Below are 13580 nucleotides of genomic sequence, written 5' to 3' on the forward strand. Positions count from 1 at the left end.
GCTGCCCAGCATCATGAGAGAGGATCTACCAGGTTGCATATCACCAGCCCAGGGAAAAGACCAAAATTCGAAGTACAGCTTCTACTGAATGCGTTTCACTTTTGCACCATTTGTAAAGTTGAAAAATCGTAAGTCAAACCATCCAAAGTCCGGGACCATCTGTATACATATACATACACCTACACATGTGCATACACATACACAGGCAAACATATATATATATAAAGGGATTTATTTTAAGGAATTGGCTCACATGACTGTGGGAGCTGCCATGTCCAAAATTCATAGGCCTAACAGGCTGGAAACTCAGGCAAAATTTGATACTGCAGTCCTGAGTGAGAATTCTCTTTTCAAGAAAACTCACTTTTTGCTTAAAGCCTTTCAACTGATTGGATGAAGCCCACGCACATTATCCAGGGTAATCTCTTAAAGTCATCTGATTACAGATGGTAACCAGGTCTACAGAATACCTTCAGAGCAACAGTTAGATTAGTATTTGATTAAAGAACTGGGTACTATAGCCTAGCCAAATTGATCCATCAGACTAATCATCACGTCTTCATCCTCTTTTTCTCCAATTTTGTGGCATTCTTAAGCAGTAGAATATAGAGGATATGTAAAGGGACACCCTCTATTTTGTAAAGATATCTTATGCAATTTATAGTGAGCATTTACAACATCCTATTTTTACATTCTTTCATGCACATTTTTTTTCTAGCATCAAACGTGTTAAAATCAGATAGAAAAGGTAGCGTTCTTTGCCAGTGAGGTAACAAACATTAACAAGCTAGGTGAGCTATTCCAGATGTAGGGCTACAACCCATATCTTCACCTACTCTCTTTCTTTTCTGCTACATCATTTTGTAGGAACTGATGAACTCAATGAGTGATTAAAATATGTGAATGCTCTAAAATTCCACTAGTCTCGACAACACAGAAAGAGAAAATATGGAACGTACCTCAGAGAACCCAGTATGTCCTGTCAAAAGTCCCAGAGTAGCATAGTAATTTATTTCAGTGGCACTGACCAAAGTTAATATATCATAATAATATTTTATTAATTCACTTATTCATTCAACGTATATTTATTGTATACGTTATATAACAGTTCCTGTTCCTGTGCTGGGAGATAGGGAAGTAAGTACAACAGCCTTTAAAAAGCTTTGTCCTACTAGAACCTTCTGTGGGGAAAGAGGGCAGGACAAAATTATTTTTATCAGTAATAATCCTATGGACAAGAAAATACATAGTTAAGCTACATTGCTTTGATTTTTTTCCTTCATTGCACATACACACACACTATCTCACAAACAAAACATAACAGGCCATCAGCCTGGAAGGCCACAATTCAGAAAGATACCAGAACCTTAATTCTACACGGTATTGAAGCTGTAGACATTTTTATTGCTACTGTTCGTCAGTGAATGTTGCTTATTAGAGCCATTGCTTTTCCCCTTTCAAGTTGAAATAAAAATTGCCAATTTATCAGATATTTACCAAAACCAGAGTCATCTGTACAAAGTAGACAAGTAACATGTAACTTTCAGATGGATCTCTCTGCTCACTTAGGGAAGAACAAAATCGTTGTGCCTTGCTAGCACTCTTCCTGAATCAGTACTGTGGAAAGCCACACCTCTAAATAAGTGTTCACAGAGGATGGCAATGCAATTTTCAACTAAGTGTGAGGAAAAAGTCAGGACATTTCTTGAAAGGAAAAGAAAATAACAGAAGATACTAAAAAATTAGGAGACTGACCTAAAAGCTAATACTTTTATAAAAATGGGATTTCACAAAACTGGCTGCTCTTGAACCCACACTAGATGTGGCCTAAGATTTGTGGACCCCCCCAAAGGTCCACAGATATAAAACTCCCTCCGCCACTAGCCACCACTTTCCCTCTTATCCACCTATCGCAAGAAAACCCCAGCACATCGAAGTAGATTACTTGAAAAGGAGACCACATTAATTCCATTGCTATATTAGAAACTTTTTTTTTTTTTAAATTAGATCCCTAACCATGTTCCGGGCCCTAAGCAGTTGGGCACAGGACTGAAAAGCTGATGTGAAAACATGAAGCAGGAGGCAGGTGGTTGGAGACAGGACCCTAGCCCCCAGGAGAAAAAGCATGGGGACCAAACATCTCCATGTGGGACCACAGAGAGCCCTCCAGTGAGGTTTGGCTTGACTGGGTGAGTTCCAGGCTTGAATCACCTGCACAGGGGCTGCAGAAATATTCTCCACGAGATCCTATGCAGCTTCAAAGCTAGAGAGCTGAAATTTAGTTTAATAAGAGGCCAATACTCATTCTAAATTCCATTTTCTTTTTTCCGGAAGGCAGAAATGACAGGGTTTTTCATTCCTCTTGGCAGGAATGTGTGATTTATCAATATTATGCAAATAACAAAAGAAAAAAAAATCTTTTCTGTAGAGAAAAAGCAAACTTCTGCTGAGTTATAGAGCACTTGGATTCCCTAAACCAGAGAACCGAAGAGTTTGAAGGGAGCCTTCCCTCACGTCTGGTTCCCCGAAAGACTTCCTCTGTCATTACTAGGGAGCAGGCCTGCTTCTTTAAGAAAATAACCATTTGGTGATTGCCAGCTTTACAGAGCAATCTTCCTCATGCTGAGCCCAAAGCAGCCTTCCTTTAACTTCCAACGATAGTGGTCCTTGTCCTGCCCTTGGGAGAATCGTCCGGTCTGCTTCTTTTTCCCAGGGACAGGGTTCTGCCTCCTTCTCCTCTGGAGTTGAGAGGGTGAATCATTTTTTTTATAAAAGTCACTCATGGCATGATTTCATTCTTTTTAATGGCTGAGTAATATTCCGTTGTATATATGTACCACATCTTCTTTATCCATTCATCTGTCGATGGACATTTAGGTTGCTTCCATATCTTATATACAAAATAGAAACAGACTCACAAACTTAGAGAATGAACTTTTGGTTACCGGGGGGGAAGGGTGGAGGGAGGGTTATATTGGGAGTTTGGGACTGACATGTACACATGGCTATATTTAAAATAGATAACCAACAAGCACCTACTGTATAGCCCAGGGAATTCTGCTCAATATTCTGTAATAACCTAAATGGGAAAAGAACCTGAAAAAGAATAGATACATGTGTATGTATGACTGAATCACTTTGCTGTATGCCTGAAACTAACACAACAGTGTTAATCAACTATACTCCAATATAAAATAAAAAGTAAAAAAAAAAACATTTTTTAATAAAGAAAGTCACTCATGTTCATGGCAGTAATTTGGAAAGTACAATACACAGCACATAATACACTCACACCACACAACACACAATCCTACTATGCTCCTGTACTTTGAAGTAACTACAGATAATAAGTAACATCTTTTTTTCATCCGTGTGTGCATTAATGATCCCATCCATACCAAATATTTATCCTTTTCTTACATTGCATACCTTCATAAGTATTAACCTTGTTATTAAAATGTAAATATTTTAATGGCAAACATAATATTCCATTGTATAGTTACGATATGTTGTATTTGACCGCATTCCCTGGCTTTTGAATATTTAGATTTTTTCCCTTTTTCTCCCATAATATAAATAGCACTGAGATAAATATCTCTGTGTATATAATTATGTATGTCTTTTAGATTATTTTCTCCCAGATTTGAAATTATTGGATGAAAGAATTAAAGTGAATGCAGCTTCCCCATGTATATTAGAAAATTGTTTTTTGAGTTGGTATTTCAAATATTTAAACACATCACACATTATTACTGCTTGAGTGTTTTTAATATCCTCAATATTTGGAATCTGTATGTATTTTTTAGCCATTTATTAAATGCAGACTTGAAATATTAGCTCTGCTTCTTGTGCCTCAAATGAAAGCATTAAAAGAAGTAGCATATGACAAAGATTTTCTGCATGAAAAACAATAGACATTATTACATTTTTCTGAAAATCACATGTATTGCTCACTTTTAACAAAAGGTAAAAATCATAAACCCTGATCTTCTTATGTTAGAGCCCACATCTTGACTTTGATGTTTGAGGAGACTGTCAGACAAATACAAAAGTCCAACTGCCTTGGAAAGATATTGGGGAACAACAAACAAGGCTTTAGGAAGGAGGTGACAGGTGCACGCAATGGCCTGCCGTGGGGCAGCCTGGCTAGTTGTTGATCAGAAGTGATAGATGTGATCTAGTGAGAGTTCATTTAGAACTTAGAATGTCTTCTCCCTGACTCAAATAACTCCCAACCAAGAGTGAGAAATGAATAAGAGCTGAGGCTGGTGACACCTGGACCACGAGTTAAGGATTAGCTGTTTAAGATTTTTGCCCCTGTCCCCTGAGCTGGCCAGTTGCCCACTGCTCTTTGAACACCCAAGCCAGGACGCAGACAAGACCATCCACCAGATGTGATGGCCTGATCACCATCATTTATTCATTGGCATCACTAGCTGCCCAGTTGCTGAAGTTAGATTCATCCACCGTTCCTCTGCTTTCTGCCTGCCCCCCACCATCTTACGGGTCACTAAACTCTGGTCAGTTTCTCCCTGAAATATCTTTTACATTAACTTCCCCTTCCTATCTCTTGTCCTAGGACTGTCAAGCAAATCCTTATTACCTCCTCCAAGAACTACTGAAAAAGGCAAATGGTGGCAGCCTGGGTTTAGTGTCATTCATACATTTGAATTCCTATTGTGCTTCCTACTAAACAAAATGCCTGCAATTCTTTACTTAGATCCTCTGCACCCTAGCTCCCTTATTGACTCATTCATCCCACAATATTTTTGAGGGACTATATGTGGCAGGCACGATTCTAGGCACTGGATTTATAGTGGGAAATAGGATGTATCAGTTCACTGCCTTCATGGAGCTTATATGGGAAGAGAGATGATAAACATGAAAACCAAGATAATCTCAGGAATTGATGAGTATTATGAAGGCAGTAAACCTATGGTAATATAATGGAAACTGAATGCAGGTAGAGGAGATACTTTGTTTCATTGATGAGGTGACATTTGAGACCCTAAAACCAGAGGGGGCTGGTCATGAGAGGGTCTGGAGAGGTCCAAGGAAGAGGTAACAGCAACTGCAAAGGTTCTAAGGAGAAAAGTCGCATAGTTTATTCACGGTACAGAAAAAGACCATTGTGATCATCAGGAAAATGGGTTTCTGTGGGGATTAAAAAGTTGATTCATGCAAAGTACTTAGTAAATGAAATGTCATGAGTATGCATATATGACAAGTATTAACTCAGTTGATACTCCCAGCCACCTTCTGAGGCAGATGTACTATTTTCCCCATACAGTGGCTGAGAAAACTGAGGCACAGAGAAGTGAAACAACTTTTCGTATTGACAGAACTGGGACTCCAACTCCAGAGCCTGCTGTCTTCATCACTTTGTCAGACTGAGCTCTGATATTGATTGAGGAAGCCCCTTTAGGCATATAATTGTAGCTCTTTTTCGTTATATAAATCGCAAATCTTAAAATTGTTAAGAAACAGGGGAAAGCATTAGGTCTGGCCCTCTGCCTCCAGAAAGCTAGGCCTTACGTCCCCATTTCACAGCTGAGACAACGTGGTGTGAAAAGATGGTAATGATTTGTGCAGAATCACACAACTGAGAAGTTGGAATAAAACCCAAAAGCCCCTTAGTGCAGTGGTACAGCTATACTTATTGAATAAGTGCATGAGACAGTCACATCAGTGGATGAAGCCTTAATGGAAAAATTCAAGGAGGGAGTGAAGGGCAGTTTCATGGGATTGGCACATGGGAGGGTCCATTGGACCAGATACTGTCTAAGGATATGTTCATCATACTTTAAACATTGTAAGTAACATAGCCTATTTTTATAATAATAATAGCCTATTAGTATGATAATATAGCTTATTTTATATGTGAGGAAACTGAGATCTAGATAAGGGAACCAATGTGCTTAAAATCACTGAGCTATTAAAAAAATCAGGAAGAGGGGCTTCCCTGGTGGCGCAGTGGTTGAGGGTCCGTCTGCCGATGCAGGGGACACGGGTTCGTGCCCCGGTCAGGGCACATGCTGTGGAGCGGCTGGGCCCGTGAGCCATGGCCGCTGAGCCTGTGCGTCCGGAGCCTGTGCTCCACAACAGGAGAGGCCGCAGCAGTGAGAGGCCCGCGGACCGCAAAAAAGAAAAAAAAAATGAGGAAGAGAAGCTTGGCTCCTAGTCCAGTACTTTCCAACACTGAAATTCTATGGTTTGGTATCAGTCAGGGTCCAGGCAGAAAACACAAAGCCCACTTAAATGGGGCAATGGAGGGGAGTTTAATAAAGGGACTATTTACAAAGATGTGGGCAGGGTTTCTGGACCCAGCGAGACTGCTGAAGCACCCAGTGCTAGCAAGAGTGAGCATTATCATTTCTAGACCAATGGTTACTGGAAGATGAAAAAAGCCATAGCTATCGCTCTAACTATCAGAGAGACTTTGCAAGAGGACTCTGGCCTTTGGAAGAGGAATGCAGCTAATATCAATCCAATCCCCAGCAGAGAGGGAGCCCAGTGGGAAGCCAGAGGACAGGGAGTTCAGATAACGTTATTCACAGAGGCAGCCTCCCAGACCCACAGCAGAATGTAGAAGGATTGAAGGTGACTCAACAGACCACATGAAGATGTTTTCCAGATATTCCACATCTTGAAAGCTAGGGTTGGGGACCTACAAAATCAGTGGCAATTCTCAGAGTGAGTCACACTGCTCTTCTGGTAAGATTTGTTCCCAATTTCATGACATCTTGGAGGCTGACAACTGGCTTATAGGTGTATGTTGATATTGAGTAGATAATTGTAGAATGAATGAATCTATCTAGCTATTTCATGAATGGCTTGAAAAACTAAAAATAGAACTACCATATGATCCACCAATTCCACTCCTGGGTGTATACCCAAAGTAAATTAAAACTCTTAATTCGAAAAGATATATGCACCCCAGTGTTCATAGCAGCGCCATTTACAATAACCAAGGCATGGAAGCAACCTCAGTGCCCATCAACAGAGGAATGGATAAAGAAAATGTAATATATAATATATATATGTAATGTTATATAGATACATATATGTATATAAAGGAATATTATTCAGCCGTTAAAAAAAGAATGAAATTTTGCCATCTGCAACACAAGGATGGACTTGGAGGATATTATGCTTAGTGAAATAAGTCAGACAGAGAAAGAAAAATACTGTATGTTTTCACTTATATGTGGAATCTAAACATTAAAACAAATGAACAAATACAACAAAACAGAAGCAGACACAGATGTAGAGAACAAACTAGTAGTTACCAATGGGGAGAGGGGTAAGGCACGATAGGGGAAGGGGATTAAAAGATACAAACTCTAGGTTTAAAATAAATAATATACAAAGATGCAATGTACAACACAGGGAATATAGCCAATATTTTATAATAACTTATATGGAATGTAATCTATAAAAATATCAAGTCACTCTATAGTACACCTGAAACTAAAATGATGTTGTAGCTTAACTGTACTTAAGTTAAAAAAAAAAAAAAGAAAAGACACCTCTAGCTACTGTACTCTACATGAGCACAGATACTTTTTCTTTGAAAAATAAATGATGTCAGTTCTGTAGTTGTATCTCCTCATTGGATAATTCCAACTCATTCACTTTATCTCTCTGTGCCTCAGTTACTTTTTTCTAAAGTAATCATTTCCCTGTTTATTCAAAGGACATTATGGTGATAAAAAGGTTACTAGGTAACATCAGGAACTAATGCAAAAGATAAAATATTGAACACTTGACTATATGTGTATTTATATGCACGTTTTCATTTAAATTTACTTCATAATAACTTCTACCCAATACAATCTCAGTGCCCACATTCAATCAAAAGAATTGATTCACTAAATTAAAACTTCATCCAGGGGTTTTTGTTGTTGGTTTGAGCAGACATAAGAGGGCAAATGTGACAAGGTTATTGTGAGGCCAGACTACTCATAACTGGTAAGCCACCATCAGCTTTTGCCTTGTGTAATTGCAAAACATAATTTCCTAACTTGACTTCAGATCTTTGGTAACAAATACAGCATAACATTTCCGCGTGTTTTGTTTTTCCTGGTAGCGTGTTGATCGTGGAAAGTTTTAGATGCCTTTTTTGGCAGAGAAACCATCAGCATTTGACTGTTGGAGAATATGTTTTCAAAAAGTGACGAACTGGGCTTCCCTGGTGGCGCAGTGGTTGAGAGTCCGCCTGCCGATGCAGGGGACACGGGTTCATTCCCTGGTCCGGGAAGATCCCACATGCCGCGGAGCGGCTGGGCCCGTGAGCCATGGCCGCTGAGCCTGCGTGTCCGGAGCCTGCGCCCCGCAATGGGAGAGGCCACAACAGTGAGAGGCCCGCGTACCGCCAAAAGAAAAAAAGTGACGAACTGACAACATCCTAACAATTAAAAATACAACAGTAACCTCCAGGAAAAGAAGTTTAACCTTCTGACAATTAATTAATCTCATGCTAACTCCTTGGTGACTTTGCTAAAAACTCTGACCTGGGCATGTAGTGAGGAAAATCTTTGGAAGAACAGAAGCATAAGCTGTGAAGGTTTATAAACACAATTTGCAAGTAGAAAGCATGGTCCCTCAATTTCATCATATGTATGAGTTCCCAAAATGCTATTTTCAAATTCTCAGATGTTTTTATTTAGTTATCAAGCATCTAGCACTTACTCTGTGGTTGGTACAGTTCTAAGAGTTTTGCACAGTTTAACTCATTATATCCTCAAATTACTCCTTTAAGATGGACACTTCACTATTTCAATTTTACAGACTAGGAAACTGAGGGATGAGAGGCTAATTAACTCACTTGAATCACATCATCAGTAAAGGGTGTGGTGGAAGAGAGAGGGGTTGACTCCAGAAATGGAGCTCCAGTGGTAAAGAGCTGTACTTTACCAGATCTCTAGTTATGTTCATTGTTTTGGTCAGTTTTAGGGGGAAAAAAAAAGAAAACAAAAAACCAAGGCAGTCTTTTTTTCCAATTATCTACTCTACATAGGACACCCTCATGCAGCCCATATTGTCCAAAAAGATGTGGTAACCTCCTGAATGAGTTGTTTCCCCGCTCTGGACCTCAGTCTCACCATGTACAAATGAGAAGCACAGATTGTGTTTCAAGTCTCCTTCCATATCTTGCACTGCGGGAGCCAGTGAGATGACATTTCTTCTACCTGTGACAAATGGTGGATGTCTCAAAGCTAGCACGAAATTTCCTCCTTTCGTGGCATTTCATTACCCATGAGAAGCAGGAAGTGGGAAAAGTTAAAAACTCCATTTAACCCAGATTTAATATTAATTGGCACCATCATTTACTTATAGTAATTAGAATGTTTGTCCCTTCCCTTTTACGTGGTCTTTTACAAGTCTTAGAATTCTTCCTCTTGAGTGTGTCATTTCATCCTCACATTTCATTCACATTCTCCTGGGAGAATGAAAGATCCTAGGGGTTAAAGTCTCCATTTAACAAACTAAAAACTGGAGAGATTAAGTGGCTTGTCCAAAGTTACATAGGTATTTAGTGACAAATAGAAAGGTATGCATTCTTTTTTCTTTCATTTTTATTTTTATTATATTATTTATTTTTTTTGGCTGCATTGGGTCTTCGATGCTGTGCACGGGATTTCTCTAGTTGCGGCGAGCGGGGGCTACTCTTTGTTGCAGTGCGCGGGCTTCTCACTGCTGTGGCTTCTCTTGTTGCAGAGCACAGGCTCTAGGCGCATGGGCTTCAGTAGTTGTGACACGTGGGCCCAGTAGTTGTGACTCGTGGGCTCTAGAGCACAGGCTCAGTAGTTGTGGCGCAGGGGCTTAGTTGCTCTGCAGATGTGGGATCTTCCCAGACCAGGGATCAAACCCATGTCCCCTGCATTGGCAGGCAGATTCTTAACCACTGTGCCACCAGGGAAGTCCCTGCATTCTTTTTCTGGTCCATCATTTATCAACTGGGAGTCTTCATTAAATCATGAATGAGTCTTAGTACAGGAAAGCTGGAGGTGGGAGTCCCAGGGCAGCTGTTTCCTGTTGTCAGGTTTAGTAAATTTCATTTCGATGTGACAGACATTTATGGAGCACTAACTATTTGAAAAGTAATAGTGCCAGGAACAGGGGAACACTCTAAATCCCTTTCTGAAGGCTGACATTATACAGAAATAAACAAACATGTATAAAAATCATTCAGATGCAATGAATACAATTAAAATGCTGTGAGAGGCAATACTAGGGAGGTATTAGAGTCAAGAAGTTAAGAGTGATACCACTGGGACCAACTTATTTGGTTAAAATCTTGGTTCCATGACTGACTCGCTATAGAAATCTTAAGTAAGTTGCTTACCCTTTCTGAGTTTCATATTCCCATCTTCAAGGTGGAGGTAATAATAGTAAATATTACACATTTGATCAAAAGATTAAATGAGCACGTGAAGTGTTTACAACAGTGACTGGCTAGTTAAGTGGTCAAAATAAATGCTGGCTGTTAATACTGTTATTCTGCCACTACTTGTGATGATCATGACGGCTACACACACAGAGATGGGACTGAATCTCCCCCAGGTGCATTTCACAAAGAGGTGGTATTTCAGCAGGGCTCTTTGGAGAAGAACTATTTCACTGGAGGGAGAAAAAGCAAGAGGAAAATTCTAGTATTGAAAAGATCAAGGGTAAGATAGTCAGAGGAATGAGAAATAGGGAAGAGAGGCAGCCAGAAAAGGTGAGCTGGGACCAGAGTTTGAAGTTCCTTACAGCCAACCCAAGGCTGGACTTCACTCTGCAGTAAAGGGAGGAAATGTTGAGTCAGCCAAGATTTTTATTTATTTTTTTTTAATGTCAGCTTGGTTGAGTTATAATTGAACATCTAAAACTGCAAGATATTTAAAGTGTACATCGTAGTGATTTGATATTCACATATGTTGTGAGAGGGTTCCCTCCATTTAATTAATCAGCACATCCATCACCTTACACATTTATCTTCTTTTCGGTGAGAATAAGTTTTACTTTCTCAGAAAATTTCAATTATACAATACAGTGTTATCAACCATAATCAACATGTTTTACATTAGATCCTCAGACCTTATTCAGCTTATAGCTGAAAGTTTGTACCTTTTTACCAACCTCTCCCTATTTCCCCTACCCCCAGACCCTGGCAACCATCTTTTTCCTGTTTCTATGAGTTTGAATTTTTCAAATATTCCATATGTTAGTGGTACCACGCAGTGTTTGTCTCTGCCTGGCTCATTTCACTCGGCATAATGCCCTCAAAGTCCATCCATATTGTCACAAATGGCAGGATTTCCTTTTCTCTCATGGCCGAAGAATATTTCATTGAGTGTAGATACCACATCTTCTTTATCCATTCATCCATTGATGGACCCTTAAGCTGTTTCCATGTGTTGGCTATTGTGAATAGTGCTGCATTGAACATGGGAGTGCTAGTATCCCTTTGAGATCCTGTTTTCATTTCCTTTGGATATACACCCGGAAGTGGGATTGCTAGATCATGATGGGGCATGATTCTTTGCCTGGAAAAGGTTGTAAGATGGCTAAAGCCAGCCAATAGTCAAAGGAGCTGGACACAAATCCAACTTTAGAAGGGTTGCTGGTGAACTTGAAATCAGAGAAAAGAGTAGCAAAGGATAAGCATCATTTGAAGACAAGACAGAGACAAGTTCTCAAAACTGTCACCAAGAGCTAGTTGGGTATTAGTTTCTGAATCAAGGAGCCAACCAAACCTTGGAGTGAGAAAATGACACAAAAATAAATCAGAAAACAGGTAAATTGTTGAGGGAAGAGAAAAAAGAAAACAGGAAGATCAGTTGGAAAACTGCTTAAAAATCGTATGCAAGAAATAACATAAACAGCTAACTCTTACTGGGCACAGCACGATTCTAAGCCTGAACAAGTATTGTAAGTATGTCCTGCAAACCTATGAGGAAAGCACAATTATAATCCCCACTTAGATGAGAGAACTAAACAAAGAAATTAAATCACTAACCCAAGATCTCACAATTACCAAGTGTCAAAGCAAGGATTTGACCTTGGACAGAGTGATGCCAGAGCTTAAGGTCTTCACCACTAGACCTACAGGAGAGGAAAAAGGCCTACATATAAAGTAACAGTGGTAGGAGGGAAAGGATGGATTTGAAACACATGGTGAAAGTGTAACTGCAAACACTGGGAAACAGTTGGTGGTATGAAGTGAAAAATAGCAAAAGGACAACACAGTTCTGCCAAAAGAATAATGGTGACAGTAAGCAAGATAAGAAACAGAGAAGATCATGAAAGTGGGTTAAGAAAAGGTGATGATAGGTTTATTTTAGACACATTGGCTTCAAGTGTCTGAAGAACACAAGCCATGCTTGAATAAAGCTTTATTGTTGATTGATGTATTTTTGTCAAGTTACCTATATGATGAAATCTTTTGCTTCCCACTTGATTTTTCCACTATTTTCCTTACTGTTAATGTGGAACAGAAGAGGTAGAGTGATGACTACTTATAAGAAGCTACATAAAAGTTTAGATAAACAAAAATCTTCTCTTTTTGTCTTTTTTAATGAATGATTTCATGATCGGTCCCTCATGCAGTTTCTAATAGGAGTCATAAATACCTATTTTCCATTTGCATTGACCCAGAAGTAATATTTGGGCTAAATATGAGTCCAGGCAATGTTGGCTTCTGCTGGTTTCTTTAAGACACTAAAATGGGAGCCTAACACTTCAAGCGGACTCAATTTTACACTCCACCAGGTCTATAAAATATAGACCATGGCTATGTTATCTGCTTAGATTGCAAGGTTAAAGCTTAACTTTCTTAGTTTCAAATTGCCTTCTTGTCAGGGGATATAGAGCGGCAAGTGTGATGGGCAAAGTTTGTTTTACAGAAACACTGACCTCTCTTTGCTTGCAAGCTTTCAGAAAAAAAAACAAAAAGCAGAAAAACAATTTCTGGAGATGTACTGACAGGGGAAACCTTATTCACCTCTTTGCAAAACACTCTCATTTGAGACTTTGGGTAGAGCAACAGTTCCAACTATTACCTTGTAGTGTTCTCTGAATATGCTTGGAGGTAGATATATTGTCCAGTGAGTGCTCCTGAAGGTAATATAAATCACATTTGATTCATCTCAATGACACTGTAAAATTAGTTAATGCTTTAGATGAGCAGATGTTAGAGGGGTCAATGGCAAAATCATCATCATCATAGCAGAAAGCACGCATGTGGATTTTTATCACACACCATACACTTTGCAAAATCCATACATTATTCCACTTAATCTTCAGTGTTTTTGTTAGTGCTATTATTGTCTGCATTTTACAGATGAGGAGACTGAGGATTTGAGATTTTAAGTGACTCACCCCAAATTCCATAGCTACGAAGCAGCAGAGCTGAGACTCAAGCCCATGTCTCTCAATATTCAAGCAGGTCAATGATGTACAACTCCATCAAAGCGGACAACAGACAGTATACATGCTGCATAGAAGTTTCAGGAGGCCTCTCCACTGTGAACCCCATTGAGATGAGCCTTAAAGAGAAAAGAGAGAGGTTGATGAGGAAGAAAGGCAGATCCATG

General features: G+C 39.4%; 1 protein-coding gene across 1 annotated transcript in view; it reads left to right on the plus strand.

Moving 5' to 3' along the window:
• Nucleotides 1-13580, plus strand: part of KCNIP4 (potassium voltage-gated channel interacting protein 4) — a 1205567-nt gene that overhangs the window by 1072103 nt on the left and 119884 nt on the right. The gene's annotated exons all lie outside the window — the stretch shown is intronic.

The sequence above is a fragment of the Delphinus delphis genome, chromosome 5 (genome assembly GCF_949987515.2).
Source record: "Delphinus delphis chromosome 5, mDelDel1.2, whole genome shotgun sequence".
NCBI lineage: Eukaryota > Metazoa > Chordata > Mammalia > Artiodactyla > Delphinidae > Delphinus > Delphinus delphis.